General features: G+C 47.5%; 41 non-coding genes and 17 pseudogenes across 41 annotated transcripts; all 58 read right to left on the bottom strand.

Annotated features, from left to right (window-relative positions):
• Positions 1-64: 64 nt before the first annotated feature.
• Positions 65-183, bottom strand: LOC138462696 (5S ribosomal RNA). The gene has a single exon (XR_011265290.1). It is a non-coding gene; the product is annotated as a 5S ribosomal RNA (ribosomal RNA).
• A 463-nt stretch (positions 184-646) lies between these two features.
• On the bottom strand, positions 647-755 carry LOC138459568 (5S ribosomal RNA; annotated as a pseudogene).
• A 106-nt stretch (positions 756-861) lies between these two features.
• LOC138454711 (5S ribosomal RNA) lies at positions 862-980 on the bottom strand. Its single transcript, XR_011261376.1, has one exon. It is a non-coding gene; the product is annotated as a 5S ribosomal RNA (ribosomal RNA).
• Positions 981-1,086: 106 nt separating this feature from the next.
• On the bottom strand, positions 1,087-1,205 carry LOC138463719 (5S ribosomal RNA). The gene has a single exon (XR_011266305.1). It is a non-coding gene; the product is annotated as a 5S ribosomal RNA (ribosomal RNA).
• Positions 1,206-1,668: 463 nt separating this feature from the next.
• LOC138459569 (5S ribosomal RNA) lies at positions 1,669-1,777 on the bottom strand (annotated as a pseudogene).
• Positions 1,778-1,883: 106 nt separating this feature from the next.
• Positions 1,884-2,002, bottom strand: LOC138454712 (5S ribosomal RNA). The gene has a single exon (XR_011261377.1). It is a non-coding gene; the product is annotated as a 5S ribosomal RNA (ribosomal RNA).
• Positions 2,003-2,108: 106 nt separating this feature from the next.
• Positions 2,109-2,227, bottom strand: LOC138456648 (5S ribosomal RNA). The gene has a single exon (XR_011262118.1). It is a non-coding gene; the product is annotated as a 5S ribosomal RNA (ribosomal RNA).
• A 106-nt stretch (positions 2,228-2,333) lies between these two features.
• Positions 2,334-2,452, bottom strand: LOC138458719 (5S ribosomal RNA). The gene has a single exon (XR_011262466.1). It is a non-coding gene; the product is annotated as a 5S ribosomal RNA (ribosomal RNA).
• Positions 2,453-3,118: 666 nt separating this feature from the next.
• On the bottom strand, positions 3,119-3,237 carry LOC138463412 (5S ribosomal RNA). Its single transcript, XR_011265998.1, has one exon. It is a non-coding gene; the product is annotated as a 5S ribosomal RNA (ribosomal RNA).
• Positions 3,238-3,343: 106 nt separating this feature from the next.
• LOC138463424 (5S ribosomal RNA) lies at positions 3,344-3,462 on the bottom strand. The gene has a single exon (XR_011266010.1). It is a non-coding gene; the product is annotated as a 5S ribosomal RNA (ribosomal RNA).
• A 106-nt stretch (positions 3,463-3,568) lies between these two features.
• On the bottom strand, positions 3,569-3,687 carry LOC138465160 (5S ribosomal RNA). Its single transcript, XR_011267734.1, has one exon. It is a non-coding gene; the product is annotated as a 5S ribosomal RNA (ribosomal RNA).
• A 463-nt stretch (positions 3,688-4,150) lies between these two features.
• Positions 4,151-4,259, bottom strand: LOC138457261 (5S ribosomal RNA; annotated as a pseudogene).
• Positions 4,260-4,365: 106 nt separating this feature from the next.
• On the bottom strand, positions 4,366-4,484 carry LOC138463436 (5S ribosomal RNA). Its single transcript, XR_011266022.1, has one exon. It is a non-coding gene; the product is annotated as a 5S ribosomal RNA (ribosomal RNA).
• Positions 4,485-4,590: 106 nt separating this feature from the next.
• LOC138465273 (5S ribosomal RNA) lies at positions 4,591-4,709 on the bottom strand. The gene has a single exon (XR_011267846.1). It is a non-coding gene; the product is annotated as a 5S ribosomal RNA (ribosomal RNA).
• A 463-nt stretch (positions 4,710-5,172) lies between these two features.
• LOC138459570 (5S ribosomal RNA) lies at positions 5,173-5,281 on the bottom strand (annotated as a pseudogene).
• A 106-nt stretch (positions 5,282-5,387) lies between these two features.
• LOC138455174 (5S ribosomal RNA) lies at positions 5,388-5,506 on the bottom strand. Its single transcript, XR_011261816.1, has one exon. It is a non-coding gene; the product is annotated as a 5S ribosomal RNA (ribosomal RNA).
• Positions 5,507-5,612: 106 nt separating this feature from the next.
• On the bottom strand, positions 5,613-5,731 carry LOC138456659 (5S ribosomal RNA). Its single transcript, XR_011262119.1, has one exon. It is a non-coding gene; the product is annotated as a 5S ribosomal RNA (ribosomal RNA).
• Positions 5,732-5,837: 106 nt separating this feature from the next.
• LOC138458977 (5S ribosomal RNA) lies at positions 5,838-5,946 on the bottom strand (annotated as a pseudogene).
• A 106-nt stretch (positions 5,947-6,052) lies between these two features.
• LOC138463332 (5S ribosomal RNA) lies at positions 6,053-6,171 on the bottom strand. The gene has a single exon (XR_011265919.1). It is a non-coding gene; the product is annotated as a 5S ribosomal RNA (ribosomal RNA).
• Positions 6,172-6,277: 106 nt separating this feature from the next.
• LOC138456671 (5S ribosomal RNA) lies at positions 6,278-6,396 on the bottom strand. Its single transcript, XR_011262120.1, has one exon. It is a non-coding gene; the product is annotated as a 5S ribosomal RNA (ribosomal RNA).
• A 106-nt stretch (positions 6,397-6,502) lies between these two features.
• LOC138462273 (5S ribosomal RNA) lies at positions 6,503-6,621 on the bottom strand. The gene has a single exon (XR_011264875.1). It is a non-coding gene; the product is annotated as a 5S ribosomal RNA (ribosomal RNA).
• Positions 6,622-6,727: 106 nt separating this feature from the next.
• On the bottom strand, positions 6,728-6,846 carry LOC138463721 (5S ribosomal RNA). The gene has a single exon (XR_011266306.1). It is a non-coding gene; the product is annotated as a 5S ribosomal RNA (ribosomal RNA).
• A 463-nt stretch (positions 6,847-7,309) lies between these two features.
• LOC138457263 (5S ribosomal RNA) lies at positions 7,310-7,418 on the bottom strand (annotated as a pseudogene).
• A 106-nt stretch (positions 7,419-7,524) lies between these two features.
• On the bottom strand, positions 7,525-7,643 carry LOC138464254 (5S ribosomal RNA). The gene has a single exon (XR_011266835.1). It is a non-coding gene; the product is annotated as a 5S ribosomal RNA (ribosomal RNA).
• A 106-nt stretch (positions 7,644-7,749) lies between these two features.
• LOC138455399 (5S ribosomal RNA) lies at positions 7,750-7,868 on the bottom strand (annotated as a pseudogene).
• Positions 7,869-7,974: 106 nt separating this feature from the next.
• LOC138461593 (5S ribosomal RNA) lies at positions 7,975-8,093 on the bottom strand. The gene has a single exon (XR_011264206.1). It is a non-coding gene; the product is annotated as a 5S ribosomal RNA (ribosomal RNA).
• Positions 8,094-8,556: 463 nt separating this feature from the next.
• On the bottom strand, positions 8,557-8,665 carry LOC138457864 (5S ribosomal RNA; annotated as a pseudogene).
• A 105-nt stretch (positions 8,666-8,770) lies between these two features.
• Positions 8,771-8,889, bottom strand: LOC138463053 (5S ribosomal RNA). The gene has a single exon (XR_011265640.1). It is a non-coding gene; the product is annotated as a 5S ribosomal RNA (ribosomal RNA).
• Positions 8,890-8,995: 106 nt separating this feature from the next.
• Positions 8,996-9,114, bottom strand: LOC138461134 (5S ribosomal RNA). The gene has a single exon (XR_011263770.1). It is a non-coding gene; the product is annotated as a 5S ribosomal RNA (ribosomal RNA).
• Positions 9,115-9,220: 106 nt separating this feature from the next.
• On the bottom strand, positions 9,221-9,339 carry LOC138456684 (5S ribosomal RNA). Its single transcript, XR_011262122.1, has one exon. It is a non-coding gene; the product is annotated as a 5S ribosomal RNA (ribosomal RNA).
• Positions 9,340-9,445: 106 nt separating this feature from the next.
• Positions 9,446-9,564, bottom strand: LOC138455531 (5S ribosomal RNA; annotated as a pseudogene).
• Positions 9,565-9,670: 106 nt separating this feature from the next.
• On the bottom strand, positions 9,671-9,779 carry LOC138458825 (5S ribosomal RNA; annotated as a pseudogene).
• Positions 9,780-9,885: 106 nt separating this feature from the next.
• On the bottom strand, positions 9,886-10,004 carry LOC138458731 (5S ribosomal RNA). The gene has a single exon (XR_011262468.1). It is a non-coding gene; the product is annotated as a 5S ribosomal RNA (ribosomal RNA).
• A 453-nt stretch (positions 10,005-10,457) lies between these two features.
• Positions 10,458-10,566, bottom strand: LOC138457264 (5S ribosomal RNA; annotated as a pseudogene).
• Positions 10,567-10,672: 106 nt separating this feature from the next.
• Positions 10,673-10,791, bottom strand: LOC138464219 (5S ribosomal RNA). The gene has a single exon (XR_011266800.1). It is a non-coding gene; the product is annotated as a 5S ribosomal RNA (ribosomal RNA).
• A 106-nt stretch (positions 10,792-10,897) lies between these two features.
• LOC138464255 (5S ribosomal RNA) lies at positions 10,898-11,016 on the bottom strand. The gene has a single exon (XR_011266836.1). It is a non-coding gene; the product is annotated as a 5S ribosomal RNA (ribosomal RNA).
• A 106-nt stretch (positions 11,017-11,122) lies between these two features.
• Positions 11,123-11,241, bottom strand: LOC138462678 (5S ribosomal RNA). Its single transcript, XR_011265273.1, has one exon. It is a non-coding gene; the product is annotated as a 5S ribosomal RNA (ribosomal RNA).
• A 106-nt stretch (positions 11,242-11,347) lies between these two features.
• LOC138456696 (5S ribosomal RNA) lies at positions 11,348-11,466 on the bottom strand. The gene has a single exon (XR_011262124.1). It is a non-coding gene; the product is annotated as a 5S ribosomal RNA (ribosomal RNA).
• Positions 11,467-11,572: 106 nt separating this feature from the next.
• Positions 11,573-11,691, bottom strand: LOC138454012 (5S ribosomal RNA). The gene has a single exon (XR_011260708.1). It is a non-coding gene; the product is annotated as a 5S ribosomal RNA (ribosomal RNA).
• Positions 11,692-11,797: 106 nt separating this feature from the next.
• Positions 11,798-11,916, bottom strand: LOC138462679 (5S ribosomal RNA). The gene has a single exon (XR_011265274.1). It is a non-coding gene; the product is annotated as a 5S ribosomal RNA (ribosomal RNA).
• Positions 11,917-12,022: 106 nt separating this feature from the next.
• On the bottom strand, positions 12,023-12,141 carry LOC138456708 (5S ribosomal RNA). Its single transcript, XR_011262125.1, has one exon. It is a non-coding gene; the product is annotated as a 5S ribosomal RNA (ribosomal RNA).
• A 106-nt stretch (positions 12,142-12,247) lies between these two features.
• Positions 12,248-12,366, bottom strand: LOC138455720 (5S ribosomal RNA; annotated as a pseudogene).
• A 100-nt stretch (positions 12,367-12,466) lies between these two features.
• LOC138458826 (5S ribosomal RNA) lies at positions 12,467-12,575 on the bottom strand (annotated as a pseudogene).
• Positions 12,576-12,681: 106 nt separating this feature from the next.
• On the bottom strand, positions 12,682-12,800 carry LOC138460938 (5S ribosomal RNA). The gene has a single exon (XR_011263590.1). It is a non-coding gene; the product is annotated as a 5S ribosomal RNA (ribosomal RNA).
• A 463-nt stretch (positions 12,801-13,263) lies between these two features.
• Positions 13,264-13,372, bottom strand: LOC138457265 (5S ribosomal RNA; annotated as a pseudogene).
• A 106-nt stretch (positions 13,373-13,478) lies between these two features.
• Positions 13,479-13,587, bottom strand: LOC138458979 (5S ribosomal RNA; annotated as a pseudogene).
• A 106-nt stretch (positions 13,588-13,693) lies between these two features.
• Positions 13,694-13,812, bottom strand: LOC138462275 (5S ribosomal RNA). The gene has a single exon (XR_011264876.1). It is a non-coding gene; the product is annotated as a 5S ribosomal RNA (ribosomal RNA).
• Positions 13,813-13,918: 106 nt separating this feature from the next.
• On the bottom strand, positions 13,919-14,037 carry LOC138463297 (5S ribosomal RNA). The gene has a single exon (XR_011265884.1). It is a non-coding gene; the product is annotated as a 5S ribosomal RNA (ribosomal RNA).
• A 106-nt stretch (positions 14,038-14,143) lies between these two features.
• On the bottom strand, positions 14,144-14,262 carry LOC138461594 (5S ribosomal RNA). The gene has a single exon (XR_011264207.1). It is a non-coding gene; the product is annotated as a 5S ribosomal RNA (ribosomal RNA).
• A 463-nt stretch (positions 14,263-14,725) lies between these two features.
• LOC138458765 (5S ribosomal RNA) lies at positions 14,726-14,834 on the bottom strand (annotated as a pseudogene).
• A 106-nt stretch (positions 14,835-14,940) lies between these two features.
• Positions 14,941-15,059, bottom strand: LOC138456720 (5S ribosomal RNA). Its single transcript, XR_011262126.1, has one exon. It is a non-coding gene; the product is annotated as a 5S ribosomal RNA (ribosomal RNA).
• Positions 15,060-15,165: 106 nt separating this feature from the next.
• LOC138455297 (5S ribosomal RNA) lies at positions 15,166-15,283 on the bottom strand. The gene has a single exon (XR_011261935.1). It is a non-coding gene; the product is annotated as a 5S ribosomal RNA (ribosomal RNA).
• Positions 15,284-15,389: 106 nt separating this feature from the next.
• LOC138454650 (5S ribosomal RNA) lies at positions 15,390-15,508 on the bottom strand. The gene has a single exon (XR_011261318.1). It is a non-coding gene; the product is annotated as a 5S ribosomal RNA (ribosomal RNA).
• A 463-nt stretch (positions 15,509-15,971) lies between these two features.
• On the bottom strand, positions 15,972-16,080 carry LOC138457266 (5S ribosomal RNA; annotated as a pseudogene).
• A 106-nt stretch (positions 16,081-16,186) lies between these two features.
• LOC138464782 (5S ribosomal RNA) lies at positions 16,187-16,305 on the bottom strand. Its single transcript, XR_011267359.1, has one exon. It is a non-coding gene; the product is annotated as a 5S ribosomal RNA (ribosomal RNA).
• A 106-nt stretch (positions 16,306-16,411) lies between these two features.
• LOC138462521 (5S ribosomal RNA) lies at positions 16,412-16,530 on the bottom strand. The gene has a single exon (XR_011265117.1). It is a non-coding gene; the product is annotated as a 5S ribosomal RNA (ribosomal RNA).
• A 106-nt stretch (positions 16,531-16,636) lies between these two features.
• On the bottom strand, positions 16,637-16,755 carry LOC138456732 (5S ribosomal RNA). The gene has a single exon (XR_011262129.1). It is a non-coding gene; the product is annotated as a 5S ribosomal RNA (ribosomal RNA).
• Positions 16,756-16,861: 106 nt separating this feature from the next.
• On the bottom strand, positions 16,862-16,980 carry LOC138454474 (5S ribosomal RNA). The gene has a single exon (XR_011261149.1). It is a non-coding gene; the product is annotated as a 5S ribosomal RNA (ribosomal RNA).
• Between the last annotated feature and the right edge of the window lie 2 nt (positions 16,981-16,982).

Here is a 16,982-nt window from a genome sequence, read left to right on the forward strand (position 1 = left end):
TAGACCTTGCAGTTTTAAAAGGCAATTGAGAAAGGGCTCACTTCCTGAACTTGGAGCACAAAAAAGCCTACAGCACCTGGTATTCCCAGGCGGTCTCCCATCCAGGTACTAACTAGGCCTGACACTGCTTAACTTCCGAGATCAGAAGAGATCGGGTGCATTCAGTGTGGTGTGGCCGTAGGCTCTAGGAATGCTAAGAATATTACTCTTATGCATTTGCATTTAGTAAGCTAAGCCATGCAGTCACTTGCAACATGATACCACGCTCATCGCTCGATCAGGCTCGATCAGGCGAGATATATAAGACTGGTGGGCCCATTCAGGACTCCTATGTCTGGTAGGATAACTTTAATTCATCCATCCTGTGTCTGTTGCAGGGAGGTGGAGAGAACAATCAACACAATAATGGGTTTCTTTCATGCCTCTTGAAGGACTCAATATTCTCTGTACTGCATTACATGTGAAAGTCGATTTATTACCCATGAACACACTACCTGTATGCTAATTCTATGTAAAAAGGTAGCTCCAGCCCTCATGATGTTGTCCAACATTTCCGCTATAAAACGGGATACAATTATTTTGGAAACATACCAAATTTGAAAAATAATTGAGAAGTTGCGCAATTACTAATCATGGAGCACAAAAAAGCCTACAGCACCTGGTATTCCCAGGCAGTCTCCCATCCAGGTACTAACTAGGCCTGACCCTGCTCAGCTTCCGAGATCGGGCGCATTCAGTGTGGTGTGGCCGTAGGCTCTGGGCCTAGTGAGTTTTGTACTTTTAAGCATCTAGTCGGCTAGACCTTGCAGTTTTGAAACGGAATTGTGAAATGGCTCACTTCCTGAACTTGGAGCACAAAAAAGCCTACAGCACCTGGTATTCCCAGGCGGTCTCCCATCCAGGTACTAACGAGGCCCGACACTGCTTAGCTTCCGAGATCAGACAAGATCGGGCGCATTCAGTGTAGTGTGGCCGTAGGCTCTGGGCCTTGTGAGTTTTGTACTTTTAAGCATCTAGTCGGCTAGACCTTGCAGTTTTAAAAGGCAATTGAGAAAGGGCTCACTTCCTGAACTTGGAGCACAAAAAAGCCTACAGCACCTGGTATTCCCAGGCGGTCTCCCATCCAGGTACTAACTAGGCCTGACACTGCTTAACTTCCAAGATCAGACGAGATCGGGTGCATTCAGTGTGGTGTGGCCGTAGGCTCTAGGAATGCTAAGAATATTACTCTTATGCATTTGCATTTAGTAAGCTAAGCCATGCAGCCACTTGCAACATGATACCACGCTCATCGCTCGATCAGGCTCGATCAGGCGAGATATATAAGACTGGTGGGCCCATTCAGGACTCCTATGTCTGGTAGGATAACTTTAATTCATCCATCCTGTGTCTGTTGCAGGGAGGTGGAGAGAACAATCAACACAATAATGGGTTTCTTTCATGCCTCTTGAAGGACTCAATATTCTCTGTACTGCATTACATGTGAAAGTCGATTTATTACCCATGAACACACTACCTGTATGCTAATTCTATGTAAAAAGGTAGCTCCAGCCCTCATGATGTTGTCCAACATTTCCGCTATAAAACGGGATACAATTATTTTGGAAACATACCAAATTTGAAAAATAATTGAGAAGTTGCGCAATTACTAATCATGGAGCACAAAAAAGCCTACAGCACCTGGTATTCCCAGGCAGTCTCCCATCCAGGTACTAACTAGGCCTGACCCTGCTCAGCTTCCGAGATCGGGCGCATTCAGTGTGGTGTGGCCGTAGGCTCTGGGCCTAGTGAGTTTTGTACTTTTAAGCATCTAGTCGGCTAGACCTTGCAGTTTTGAAACGGAATTGTGAAATGGCTCACTTCCTGAACTTGGAGCACAAAAAAGCCTACAGCACCTGGTATTCCCAGGCGGTCTCCCATCCAGGTACTAACGAGGCCCGACACTGCTTAGCTTCCGAGATCAGACAAGATCGGGCGCATTCAGTGTAGTGTGGCCGTAGGCTCTGGGCCTTGTGAGTTTTGTACTTTTAAGCATCTAGTCGGCTAGACCTTGCAGTTTTGAAAGGCAATTGAGAAATGGCTCACTTCCTGAACTTGGAGTACAAAAAAGCCTACAGCACCTGGTATTCCCAGGCGGTCTCCCATCCAGGTACTAACTAGGCCCGACACTGCTTAGCTTCTGAGATCAGACGAGATCAGGCGCATTCAGTGTGGTGTGGCCGTAGGCTCTGGGCCTAGTGAGTTTTGTACTTTTAAGCATCTAGTCGGCTAGACCTTGCAGTTTTGAAAGGCAATTGAGAAAGGGCTCACTTCCTGAACTTGGAGCACAAAAAAGCCTACAGCACCTGGTATTCCCAGGCGGTCTCCCATCCAGGTACTAACTAGGCCTAACACTGCTTAACTTCCGAGATCAGACGAGATCGGGTGCATTCAGTGTGGTGTGGCCGTAGGCTCTAGGAATGCTAAGAATATTACTCTTATGCATTTGCATTTAGTAAGCTAAGCCATGCAGCCACTTGCAACATGATACCACGCTCATCGCTCGATCAGGCTCGATCAGGCGAGATATATAAGACTGGTGGGCCCATTCAGGACTCCTATGTCTGGTAGGATAACTTTAATTCATCCATCCTGTGTCTGTTGCAGGGAGGTGGAGAGAACAATCAACACAGTAATGGTTTTCTTTCATGCCTCTTGAAGGACTCAATATTCTCTGTACTGCATTACATGTGAAAGTCGATTTATTACCCATGAACACACTACCTGTATGCTAATTCTATGTAAAAAGGTAGCTCCAGCCCTCATGATGTTGTCCAACATTTCCGCTATAAAACGGGATACAATTATTTTGGAAACATACCAAATTTGAAAAATAATTGAGAAGTTGCGCAATTACTAATCATGGAGCACAAAAAAGCCTACAGCACCTGGTATTCCCAGGCAGTCTCCCATCCAGGTACTAACTAGGCCCGACCCTGCTTAGCTTCCGAGATCGGGCGCATGGCCGTAGGCTCTGGGACTAGTGAGTTTTGTACTTTTAAGCATCTAGTCGGCTAGACCTTGCAGTTTTGAAAGGCAATTGTGAAATGGCTCACTTCCTGAACTTGGAGCACAAAAAAGCCTACAGCACCTGGTATTCCCAGGTGGTCTCCCATCCAGGTACTAACTAGGCCCGACACTGCTTAGCTTCTGAGATCAGACGAGATCAGGCGCATTCAGTGTGGTGTGGCCGTAGGCTCTGGGCCTAGTGAGTTTTGTACTTTTAAGCATCTAGTCGGCTAGACCTTGCAGTGTTGAAAGGCAATTGTGAAATGGCTCACTTCCTGAACTTGGAGCACAAAAAAGCCTACAGCACCTGGTATTCCCAGGTGGTCTCCCATCCAGGTACTAACTAGGCCCGACACTGCTTAGCTTCTGAGATCAGACGAGATCAGGCGCATTCAGTGTGGTGTGGCCGTAGGCTCTGGGCCTAGTGAGTTTTGTACTTTTAAGCATCTAGTCGGCTAGACCTTGCAGTTTTAAAAGGCAATTGAGAAAGGGCTCACTTCCTGAACTTGGAGCACAAAAAAGCCTACAGCACCTGGTATTCCCAGGCGGTCTCCCATCCAGGTACTAACTAGGCCTGACACTGCTTAACTTCCAAGATCAGAAGAGATCGGGTGCATTCAGTGTGGTGTGGCCGTAGGCTCTAGGAATGCTAAGAATATTACTCTTATGCATTTGCATTTAGTAAGCTAAGCCATGCAGTCACTTGCAACATGATACCACGCTCATCGCTCGATCAGGCTCGATCAGGCGAGATATATAAGACTGGTGGGCCCATTCAGGACTCCTATGTCTGGTAGGATAACTTTAATTCATCCATCCTGTGTCTGTTGCAGGGAGGTGGAGAGAACAATCAACACAATAATGGTTTTCTTTCATGCCTCTTGAAGGACTCAATATTCTCTGTACTGCATTACATGTGAAAGTCGATTTATTACCCATGAACACACTACCTGTATGCTAATTCTATGTAAAAAGGTAGCTCCAGCCCTCATGATGTTGTCCAACATTTCCGCTATAAAACGGGATACAATTATTTTGGAAACATACCAAATTTGAAAAATAATTGAGAAGTTGCGCAATTACTAATCATGGAGCACAAAAAAGCCTACAGCACCTGGTATTCCCAGGCAGTCTCCCATCCAGGTACTAACTAGGCCCGACCCTGCTTAGCTTCCGAGATCGGGCGCATTCAGTGTGGTGTGGCCGTAGGCTCTGGGCCTAGTGAGTTTTGTACTTTTAAGCATCTAGTCGGCTAGACCTTGCAGTTTTGAAAGTGAATTGTGAAATGGCTCACTTCCTGAACTTGGAGCACAAAAAAGCCTACAGCACCTGGTATTCCCAGGTGGTCTCCCATCCAGGTACTAACTAGGCCCGACACTGCTTAGCTTCTGAGATCAGACGAGATCAGGCGCATTCAGTGTGGTGTGGCCGTAGGCTCTGGGCCTAGTGAGTTTTGTACTTTTAAGCATCTAGTCGGCTAGACCTTGCAGTTTTAAAAGGCAATTGAGAAAGGGCTCACTTCCTGAACTTGGAGCACAAAAAAGCCTACAGCACCTGGTATTCCCAGGCGGTCTCCCATCCAGGTACTAACTAGGCCTGACACTGCTTAACTTCCGAGATCAGACGAGATTGGGTGCATTCAGTGTGGTGTGGCCGTAGGCTCTAGGAATGCTAAGAATATTACTCTTATGCATTTGCATTTAGTAAGCTAAGCCATGCAGCCACTTGCAACATGATACCACGCTCATCGCTCGATCAGGCTCGATCAGGCGAGATATATAAGACTGGTGGGCCCATTCAGGACTCCTATGTCTGGTAGGATAACTTTAATTCATCCATCCTGTGTCTGTTGCAGGGAGGTGGAGAGAACAATCAACACAATAATGGTTTTCTTTCATGCCTCTTGAAGGACTCAATATTCTCTGTACTGCATTACATGTGAAAGTCGATTTATTACCCATGAACACACTACCTGTATGCTAATTCTATGTAAAAAGGTAGCTCCAGCCCTCATGATGTTGTCCAACATTTCCGCTATAAAACGGGATACAATTATTTTGGAAACATACCAAATTTGAAAAATAATTGAGAAGTTGCGCAATTACTAATCATGGAGCACAAAAAAGCCTACAGCACCTGGTATTCCCAGGCAGTCTCCCATCCAGGTACTAACTAGGCCTGACCCTGCTCAGCTTCCGAGATCGGGCGCATTCAGTGTGGTGTGGCCGTAGGCTCTGGGCCTAGTGAGTTTTGTACTTTTAAGCATCTAGTCGGCTAGACCTTGCAGTTTTGAAACGGAATTGTGAAATGGCTCACTTCCTGAACTTGGAGCACAAAAAAGCCTACAGCACCTGGTATTCCTAGGCGGTCTCCCATCCAGGTACTAACGAGGCCCGACACTGCTTAGCTTCCGAGATCAGACAAGATCGGGCGCATTCAGTGTAGTGTGGCCGTAGGCTCTGGGCCTTGTGAGTTTTGTACTTTTAAGCATCTAGTCGGCTAGACCTTGCAGTTTTGAAAGGCAATTGAGAAATGGCTCACTTCCTGAACTTGGAGTACAAAAAAGCCTACAGCACCTGGTATTCCCAGGCGGTCTCCCATCCAGGTACTAACTAGGCCCGACACTGCTTAGCTTCTGAGATCAGACGAGATCAGGCGCATTCAGTGTGGTGTGGCCGTAGGCTCTGGGCCTAGTGAGTTTTGTACTTTTAAGCATCTAGTCGGCTAGACCTTGCAGTTTTGAAAGGCAATTGAGAAAGGGCTCACTTCCTGAACTTGGAGCACAAAAAAGCCTACAGCACCTGGTATTCCCAGGCGGTCTCCCATCCAGGTACTAACGAGGCCCGACACTGCTTAGCTTCCAAGATCAGACGCATTCAGTGTGGTGTGGCCGTAGGCTCTGGGCCTTGTGAGTTTTGTACTTTTAAGCATCTAGTCGGCTAGACCTTGCAGTTTTGAAAGGCAATTGTGAAATGGCTCACTTCCTGAACTTGGAGCACAAAAAAACCTACAGCACCTGGTATTCCCAGGCGGTCTCCCATCCAGGTACTAACGAGGCCCGACACTGCTTAGCTTCCGAGATCAGACGAGATCGGGCGCATTCAGTGTGGTGTGGCCGTAGGCTCTGGGCCTTGTGAGTTTTGTACTTTTAAGCATCTAGTCGGCTAGACCTTGCAGTTTTGAAAGGCAATTGAGAAATGGCTCACTTCCTGAACTTGGAGTACAAAAAAGCCTACAGCACCTGGTATTCCCAGGCGGTCTCCCATCCAGGTACTAACTAGGCCCGACACTGCTTAGCTTCTGAGATCAGACGAGATCAGGCGCATTCAGTGTGGTGTGGCCGTAGGCTCTGGGCCTAGTGAGTTTTGTACTTTTAAGCATCTAGTCGGCTAGACCTTGCAGTTTTGAAAGGCAATTGTGAAATGGCTCACTTCCTGAACTTGGAGCACAAAAAAGCCTACAGCACCTGGTATTCCCAGGCGGTCTCCCATCCAGGTACTAACGAGGCCCGACACTGCTTAGCTTCCGAGATCAGACGAGATCGGGCGCATTCAGTGTGGTGTGGCCGTAGGCTCTGGGCCTTGTGAGTTTTGTACTTTTAAGCATCTAGTCGGCTAGACCTTGCAGTTTTAAAAGGCAATTGAGAAAGGGCTCACTTCCTGAACTTGGAGCACAAAAAAGCCTACAGCACCTGGTATTCCCAGGCGGTCTCCCATCCAGGTACTAACTAGGCCTGACACTGCTTAACTTCCAAGATCAGACGAGATCGGGTGCATTCAGTGTGGTGTGGCCGTAGGCTCTAGGAATGCTAAGAATATTACTCTTATGCATTTGCATTTAGTAAGCTAAGCCATGCAGCCACTTGCAACATGATACCACGCTCATCGCTCGATCAGGCTCGATCAGGCGAGATATATAAGACTGGTGGGCCTATTCAGGACTCCTATGTCTGGTAGGATAACTTTAATTCATCCATCCTGTGTCTGTTGCAGGGAGGTGGAGAGAACAATCAACACAATAATGGTTTTCTTTCATGCCTCTTGAAGGACTCAATATTCTCTGTACTGCATTACATGTGAAAGTCGATTTATTACCCATGAACACACTACCTGTATGCTAATTCTATGTAAAAAGGTAGCTCCAGCCCTCATGATGTTGTCCAACATTTCCGCTATAAAACGGGATACAATTATTTTGGAAACATACCAAATTTGAAAAATAATTGAGAAGTTGCGCAATTACTAATCATGGAGCACAAAAAAGCCTACAGCACCTGGTATTCCCAGGCAGTCTCCCATCCAGGTACTAACTAGGCCCGACCCTGCTTAGCTTCCGAGATCGGGCGCATTCAGTGTGGTGTGGCCGTAGGCTCTGGGGCTAGTGAGTTTTGTACTTTTAAGCATCTAGTCGGCTAGACCTTGCAGTTTTGAAAGGCAATTGTGAAATGGCTCACTTCCTGAACTTGGAGTACAAAAAAGCCTACAGCACCTGGTATTCCCAGGTGGTCTCCCATCCAGGTACTAACTAGGCCCGACACTGCTTAGCTTCTGAGATCAGACGAGATCGGGCGCAATCAGTGTGGTGTGGCCGTAGGCTCTGGGCCTAGTGAGTTTTGTACTTTTAAGCATCTAGTCAGCTAGACCTTGCAGTTTTGAAAGGCAATTGAGAAATGGCTCACTTACTGAACTTGGAGCACAAAAAAGCCTACAGCACCTGGTATTCCCAGGCGGTCTCCCATCCAGGTACTAACGAGGCCCGACACTGCTTAGCTTTCGAGATCAGACGAGATGGGGCGCATTCAGTGTGGTGTGGCCGTAGGCTCTGGGCCTTGTGAGTTTTGTACTTTTAAGCATCTAGTCGGCTAGACCTTGCAGTTTTAAAAGGCAATTGAGAAAGGGCTCACTTCCTGAACTTGGAGCACAAAAAAGCCTACAGCACCTGGTATTCCCAGGCGGTCTCCCATCCAGGTACTAACTAGGCCTGACACTGCTTAACTTCCGAGATCAGACGAGATCGGGTGCATTCAGTGTGGTGTGGCCGTAGGCTCTAGGAACGCTAAGAATATTACTCTTATGCATTTGCATTTAGTAAGCTAAGCCATGCAGCCACTTGCAACATGATACCACGCTCATCGCTCGATCAGGCTCGATCAGGCGAGATATATAAGACTGGTGGGCCCATTCAGGACTCCTATGTCTGGTAGGATAACTTTAATTCATCCATCCTGTGTCTGTTGCAGGGAGGTGGAGAGAACAATCAACACAATAATGGTTTTCTTTCATGCCTCTTGAAGGACTCAATATTCTCTGTACTGCATTACATGTGAAAGTCGATTTATTACCCATGAACACACTACCTGTATGCTAATTCTATGTAAAAAGGTAGCTCCAGCCCTCATGATGTTGTCCAACATTTCCGCTATAAAACGGGATACAATTATTTTGGAAACATACCAAATTTGAAAAATAATTGAGAAGTTGCGCAATTACTAATCATGGAGCACAAAAAAGCCTACAGCACCTGGTATTCCCAGGCAGTCTCCCATCCAGGTACTAACTAGGCCCGACCCTGCTTAGCTTCCGAGATCGGGCACATTCAGTGTGGTGTGGCCGTAGGCTCTGGGCCTAGTGAGTTTTGTACTTTTAAGCATCTAGTCGGCTAGACCTTGCAGTTTTGAAAGGCAATTGTGAAATGGCTCACTTCCTGAACTTGGAGTACAAAAAGCCTACAGCACCTGGTATTCCCAGGTGATCTCCCATCCAGGTACTAACTAGGCCCGACACTGCTTAGCTTCCGAGATCAGACGAGATCGGGCGCAATCAGTGTGGTGTGGCCGTAGGCTCTGGGCCTAGTGAGTTTTGTACTTTTAAGCATCTAGTCAGCTAGACCTTGCAGTTTTGAAAGGCAATTGAGAAATGGCTCACTTCCTGAACTTGGAGCACAAAAAAGCCTACAGCACCTGGTATTCCCAGGCGGTCTCCCATCCAGGTACTAACAAGGCCCGACACTGCTTAGCTTCCGAGATCAGACGAGATCGGGCGCATTCAGTGTGGTGTGGCCGTAGGCTCTGGGCCTTGTGAGTTTTGTACTTTTAAGCATCTAGTCGGCTAGACCTTGCAGTTTTGAAAGGCAATTGAGAAATGGCTCACTTCCTGAACTTGGAGTACAAAAAAGCCTACAGCACCTGGTATTCCCAGGCGGTCTCCCATCCAGGTACTAACTAGGCCCGACACTGCTTAGCTTCTGAGATCAGACGAGATCAGGCGCATTCAGTGTGGTGTGGCCGTAGGCTCTGGGCCTAGTGAGTTTTGTACTTTTAAGCATCTAGTCGGCTAGACCTTGCAGTTTTGAAAGGCAATTGTGAAATGGCTCACTTCCTGAACTTGGAGCACAAAAAAGCCTACAGCACCTGGTATTCCCAGGTGGTCTCCCATCCAGGTACTAACTAGGCCCGACACTGCTTAGCTTGCGAGATCAGACGAGATCGGGCGCAATCAGTGTGGTGTGTCCGTAGTCTCTGGGCCTAGTGAGTTTTGTACTTTTAAGCATCTAGTCAGCTAGACCTTGCAGTTTTGAATGGCAATTGAGAAATGGCTCACTTCCTGAACTTGGAGCACAAAAAAGCCTACAGCACCTGGTATTCCCAGGCGGTCTCCCATCCAGGTACTAACGAGGCCCGACACAGCTTAGCTTCCGAGATCAGACGCATTCAGTGTGGTGTGGCCGTAGGCTCTGGGCCTTGTGAGTTTTGTACTTTTAAGCATCTAGTCGGCTAGACCTTGCAGTTTTGAAAGGCAATTGTGAAATGGCTCACTTCCTGAACTTGGAGCACAAAAAAGCCTACAGCACCTGGTATTCCCAGGCGGTCTCCCATCCAGGTACTAACTAGGCCTAACACTGCTTAACTTCCGAGATCAGACGAGATCGGGTGCATTCAGTGTGGTGTGGCCGTAGGCTCTAGAAATGCTAAGAATATTACTCTTATGCATTTGCATTTAGTAAGCTAAGCCATGCAGCCACTTGCAACATGATACCACGCTCATCGCTCGATCAGGCGAGATATATAAGACTGGTGGGCCCATTCAGGACTCCTATGTCTGGTAGGATAACTTTAATTCATCCATCCTGTGTCTGTTGCAGGGAGGTGGAGAGAACAATCAACACAATAATGGTTTTCTTTCATGCCTCTTGAAGGACTCAATATTCTCTGTACTGCATTACATGTGAAAGTCGATTTATTACCCATGAACACACTACCTGTATGCTAATTCTATGTAAAAAGGTAGCTCCAGCCCTCATGATGTTGTCCAACATTTCCGCTATAAAACGGGATACAATTATTTTGGAAACATACCAAATTTGAAAAATAATTGAGAAGTTGCGCAATTACTAATCATGGAGCACAAAAAAGCCTACAGCACCTGGTATTCCCAGGCAGTCTCCCATCCAGGTACTAACTAGGCCCGACCCTGCTTAGCTTCCGAGATCGGGCGCATTCAGTGTGGTGTGGCCGTAGGCTCTGGGCCTAGTGAGTTTTGTACTTTTAAGCATCTAGTCGGCTAGACCTTGCAGTTTTGAAAGGCAATTGTGAAATGGCTCACTTCCTGAACTTGGAGCACAAAAAAGCCTACAGCACCTGGTATTCCCAGGCGGTCTCCCATCCAGGTACTAACGAGGCCCGACACTGCTTAGCTTCCGAGACCAGACGAGATCGGGCGCATTCAGTGTGGTGTGGCCGTAGGCTCTGGGCCTTGTGAGTTTTGTAATTTTAAGCATCTAGTCGGCTAGACCTTGCAGTTTTGAAAGGCAATTGTGAAATGGCTCACTTCCTGAACTTGGAGCACAAAAAAGCCTACAGCACCTGGTATTCCCAGGTGGTCTCCCATCCAGGTACTAACTAGGCCCGACACTGCTTAGCTTCTGAGATCAGACGAGATCGGGCGCAATCAGTGTGGTGTGGCCGTAGGCTCTGGGCCTAGTGAGTTTTGTACTTTTAAGCATCTAGTCAGCTAGACCTTGCAGTTTTGAAAGGCAATTGAGAAATGGCTCACTTCCTGAACTTGGAGCACAAAAATGCCTACAGCACCCGGTATTCCCAGGCGGTCTCCCATCCAGGTACTAACAAGGCCCGACACTGCTTAGCTTCCGAGATCAGACGAGATCGGGCGCATTCAGTGTGGTGTGGCCGTAGGCTCTGGGCCTTGTGAGTTTTGTACTTTTAAGCATCTAGTCGGCTAGACCTTGCAGTTTTGAAAGGCAATTGAGAAATGGCTCACTTCCTGAACTTGGAGTACAAAAAAGCCTACAGCACCTGGTATTCCCAGGCGGTCTCCCATCCAGGTACTAACTAGGCCCGACACTGCTTAGCTTCTGAGATCAGACGAGATCAGGCGCATTCAGTGTGGTGTGGCCGTAGGCTCTGGGCCTAGTGAGTTTTGTACTTTTAAGCATCTAGTCGGCTAGACCTTGCAGTTTTGAAAGGCAATTGTGAAATGGCTCACTTCCTGAACTTGGAGCACAAAAAAACCTACAGCACCTGGTATTCCCAGGTGGTCTCCCATCCAGGTACTAACTAGGCCCGACACTGCTTAGCTTCTGAGATCAGACGAGATCGGGCGCAATCAGTGTGGTGTGGCCGTAGGCTCTGGGCCTAGTGAGTTTTGTACTTTTAAGCATCTAGTCAGCTAGACCTTGCAGTTTTGAAAGGCAATTGAGAAATGGCTCACTTCCTGAACTTGGAGCACAAAAATGCCTACAGCACCCGGTATTCCCAGGCGGTCTCCCATCCAGGTACTAACAAGGCCCGACACTGCTTAGCTTCCGAGATCAGACGAGATCGGGCGCATTCAGTGTGGTGTGGCCGTAGGCTCTGGGCCTTGTGAGTTTTGTACTTTTAAGCATCTAGTCGGCTAGACCTTGCAGTTTTGAAAGGCAATTGAGAAATGGCTCACTTCCTGAACTTGGAGTACAAAAAAGCCTACAGCACCTGGTATTCCCAGGCGGTCTCCCATCCAGGTACTAACTAGGCCCGACACTGCTTAGCTTCTGAGATCAGACGAGATCAGGCGCATTCAGTGTGGTGTGGCCGTAGGCTCTGGGCCTAGTGAGTTTTGTACTTTTAAGCATCTAGTCGGCTAGACCTTGCAGTTTTGAAAGGCAATTGTGAAATGGCTCACTTCCTGAACTTGGAGCACAAAAAAACCTACAGCACCTGGTATTCCCAGGTGGTCTCCCATCCAGGTACTAACTAGGCCCGACACTGCTTAGTTTCCGAGATCAGACGAGATCGGGCGCAATCAGTGTGGTGTGTCCGTAGTCTCTGGGCCTAGTGAGTTTTGTACTTTTAAGCATCTAGTCAGCTAGCAGTTTTGAATGGCAATTGAGAAATGGCTCACTTCCTGAACTTGGAGCACAAAAAAGCCTACAGCACCTGGTATTCCCAGGCGGTCTCCCATCCAGGTACTAACGAGGCCCGACACAGCTTAGCTTCCGAGATCAGACGCATTCAGTGTGGTGTGGCCGTAGGCTCTGGGCCTTGTGAGTTTTGTACTTTTAAGCATCTAGTCGGCTAGACCTTGCAGTTTTGAAAGGCAATTGTGAAATGGCTCACTTCCTGAACTTGGAGCACAAAAAAGCCTACAGCACCTGGTATTCCCAGGCGGTCTCCCATCCAGGTACTATCTAGGCCTAACACTGCTTAACTTCCGAGATCAGACGAGATCGGGTGCATTCAGTGTGGTGTGGCCGTAGGCTCTAGAAATGCTAAGAATATTACTCTTATGCATTTGCATTTAGTAAGCTAAGCCATGCAGCCACTTGCAACATGATACCACGCTCATCGCTCGATCAGGCTCGATCAGGCGAGATATATAAGACTGGTGGGCCCATTCAGGACTCCTATGTCTGGTAGGATAACTTTAATTCATCCATCCTGTGTCTGTTGCAGGGAGGTGGAGAGAACAATCAACACAATAATGGTTTTCTTTCATGCCTCTTGAAGGACTCAATATTCTCTGTACTGCATTACATGTGAAAGTCGATTTATTACCCATGAACACACTACCTGTATGCTAATTCTATGTAAAAAGGTAGCTCCAGCCCTCATGATGTTGTCCAACATTTCCGCTATAAAACGGGATACAATTATTTTGGAAACATACCAAATTTGAAAAATAATTGAGAAGTTGCGCAATTACTAATCATGGAGCACAAAAAAGCCTACAGCACCTGGTATTCCCAGGCAGTCTCCCATCCAGGTACTAACTAGGCCCGACCCTGCTTAGCTTCCGAGATCGGGCGCATTCAGTGTGGTGTGGCCGTAGGCTCTGGGCCTAGTGAGTTTTGTACTTTTAAGCATCTAGTCGGCTAGACCTTGCAGTTTTGAAAGGCAATTGTGAAATGGCTCACTTCCTGAACTTGGAGCACAAAAAAGCCTACAGCACCTGGTATTCCCAGGCGGTCTCCCATCCAGGTACTAACGAGGCCCGACACTGCTTAGCTTCCAAGATCAGACGCATTCAGTGTGGTGTGGCCGTAGGCTCTGGGCCTTGTGAGTTTTGTACTTTTAAGCATCTAGTCGGCTAGACCTTGCAGTTTTGAAAGGCAATTGTGAAATGGCTCACTTCCTGAACTTGGAGCACAAAAAAGCCTACAGCACCTGGTATTCCCAGGCGGTCTCCCATCCAGGTACTAACGAGGCCCGACACTGCTTAGCTTCCGAGATCAGACGAGATCGGGCGCATTCAGTGTGGTGTGGCCGTAGGCTCTGGGCCTTGTGAGTTTTGTACTTTTAAGCATCTAGTCGGCTAGACCTTTCAGTTTTGAAAGGCAATTGAGAAATGGCTCACTTCCTGAACTTGGAGTACAAAAAAGCCTACAGCACCTGGTATTCCCAGGCGGTCTCCTATCCAGGTACTAACTAGGCCCGACACTGCTTAGCTTCTGAGATCAGACGAGATCAGGCGCATTCAGTGTGGTGTGGCCGTAGGCTCTGGGCTTAGTGAGTTTTGTACTTTTAAGCATCTAGTCGGCTAGACCTTGCAGTTTTGAAAGGCAATTGTGAAATGGCTCACTTCCTGAACTTGGAGCACAAAAAAGCCTACAGCACCTGGTATTCCCAGGCGGTCTCCCATCCAGGTACTAACTAGGCCTGACACTGCTTAACTTCCGAGATCAGACGAGATCGGGTGCATTCAGTGTGGTGTGGCCGTAGGCTCTAGGAATGCTAAGAATATTACTCTTATGCATTTGCATTTAGTAAGCTAAGCCATGCAGCCACTTGCAACATGATACCACGCTCATCGCTCGATCAGGCTCGATCAGGCGAGATATATAAGACTGGTGGGCCCATTCAGGACTCCTATGTCTGGTAGGATAACTTTAATTCATCCATCCTGTGTCTGTTGCAGGGAGGTGGAGAGAACAATCAACACAATAATGGTTTTCTTTCATGCCTCTTGAAGGACTCAATATTCTCTGTACTGCATTACATGTGAAAGTCGATTTATTACCCATGAACACACTACCTGTATGCTAATTCTATGTAAAAAGGTAGCTCCAGCCCTCATGATGTTGTCCAACATTTCCGCTATAAAACGGGATACAATTATTTTGGAAACATACCAAATTTGAAAAATAATTGAGAAGTTGCGCAATTACTAATCATGGAGCACAAAAAAGCCTACAGCACCTGGTATTCCCAGGCAGTCTCCCATCCAGGTACTAACTAGGCCCGACCCTGCTTAGCTTCCGAGATTGGGCGCATTCAGTGTGGTGTGGCCGTAGGCTCTGGGCCTTGTGAGTTTTGTACTTTTAAGCATCTAGTCGGCTAGACCTTGCAGTTTTGAAAGGCAATTGAGAAATGGCTCACTTCCTGAACTTGGAGTAGAAAAAAGCCTACAGCACCTGGTATTCCCAGGCGGTCTCCCATCCAGGTACTAACTAGGCCCGACACTGCTTAGCTTCTGAGATCAGACGAGATCAGGCGCATTCAGTGTGGTGTGGCCGTAGGCTCTGGGCCTAGTGAGTTTTGTACTTTTAAGCATCTAGTCGGCTAGACCTTGCAGTTTTGAAAGGCAATTGTGAAATGGCTCACTTCCTGAACTTGGAGCACAAAAAAGCCTACAGCACCTGGTATTCCCAGGCGGTCTCCCATCCAGGTACTAACGAGGCCCGACACTGCTTAGCTTCCGAGATCAGACGAGATCGGGCGCATTCAGTGTGGTGTGGCGTAGGCTCTGGGCCTTGTGAGTTTTGTACTTTTAAGCATCTAGTCGGCTAGACCTTGCAGTTTTAAAAGGCAATTGAGAAAGGGCTCACTTCCTGAACTTGGAGCACAAAAAAGCCTACAGCACCTGGTATTCCCAGGCGGTCTCCCATCCAGGTACTAACTAGGCCTGACACTGCTTAACTTCCAAGATCAGACAAGATCGGGTGCATTCAGTGTGGTGTGGCCGTAGGCTCTAGGAATGCTAAGAATATTACTCTTATGCATTTGCATTTAGTAAGCTAAGCCATGCAGCCACTTGCAACATGATACCACGCTCATCGCTCGATCAGGCTCGATCAGGCGAGATATATAAGACTGGTGGGCCCATTCAGGACTCCTATGTCTGGTAGGATAACTTTAATTCATCCATCCTGTGTCTGTTGCAGGGAGGTGGAGAGAACAATCAACACAATAATGGTTTTCTTTCATGCCTCTTGAAGGACTCAATATTCTCTGTACTGCATTACATGTGAAAGTCGATTTATTACCCATGAACACACTACCTGTATGCTAATTCTATGTAAAAAGGTAGCTCCAGCCCTCATGATGTTGTCCAACATTTCCGCTATAAAACGGGATACAATTATTTTGGAAACATACCAAATTTGAAAAATAATTGAGAAGTTGCGCAATTACTAATCATGGAGCACAAAAAAGCCTACAGCACCTGGTATTCCCAGGCAGTCTCCCATCCAGGTACTAACTAGGCCCGACCCTGCTTAGCTTCCGAGATCGGGCGCATTCAGTGTGGTGTGGCCGTAGGCTCTGGGCCTAGTGAGTTTTGTACTTTTAAGCATCTAGTCGGCTAGACCTTGCAGTTTTGAAAGGCATTTGTGAAATGGCTCACTTCCTGAACTTGGAGTACAAAAAAGCCTACAGCACCTGGTATTCCCAGGTGGTCTCCCATCCAGGTACTAACTAGGCCCGACACTGCTCAGCTTCCGAGATCAGACGAGATCGGGCGCAATCAGTGTGGTGTGGCCGTAGGCTCTGGGCCTAGTGAGTTTTGTACTTTTAAGCATCTAGTCAGCTAGACCTTGCAGTTTTGAAAGGCAATTGAGAAATGGCTCACTTCCTGAACTTGGAGCACAAAAAAGCCTACAGCACCTGGTATTCCCAGGCGGTCTCCCATCCAGGTACTAACAAGGCCCGACACTGCTTAGCTTCCGAGATCAGACGAGATCGGGCGCATTCAGTGTGGTGTGGCCATAGGCTCTGGGCCTTGTGAGTTTTGTACTTTTAAGCATCTAGTCGGCTAGACCTTGCAGTTTTGAAAGGAAATTGAGAAATGGCTCACTTCCTGAACTTGGAGTACAAAAAAGCCTACAGCACCTGGTATTCCCAGGCGGTCTCCCATCCAGGTACTAACTAGGCCCGACACTGCTTAGCTTCTGAGATCAGACGAGATCAGGCGCATTCAGTGTGGTGTGGCCGTAGGCTCTGGGCCTAGTGAGTTTTGTACTTTTAAGCATCTAGTCGGCTAGACCTTGCAGTTTTGAAAGGCAATTGTGAAATGGCTCACTTCCTGAACTTGGAGCACAAAAAAGCCTACAGCACCTGGTATTCCCAGGTGGTCTCCCATCCAGGTACTAACTAGGCCCGACACTGCTTAGCTTCCGAGATCAGACGAGATCGGGCGCAATCAGTGTGGTGTGTCCGTAGTCTC

The sequence above is a fragment of the Ambystoma mexicanum genome, chromosome 4p (genome assembly GCF_040938575.1).
Source record: "Ambystoma mexicanum isolate Mex_15411 chromosome 4p, UKY_AmexF1_1, whole genome shotgun sequence".
Classification (NCBI taxonomy): Eukaryota; Metazoa; Chordata; class Amphibia; order Caudata; family Ambystomatidae; genus Ambystoma; species Ambystoma mexicanum.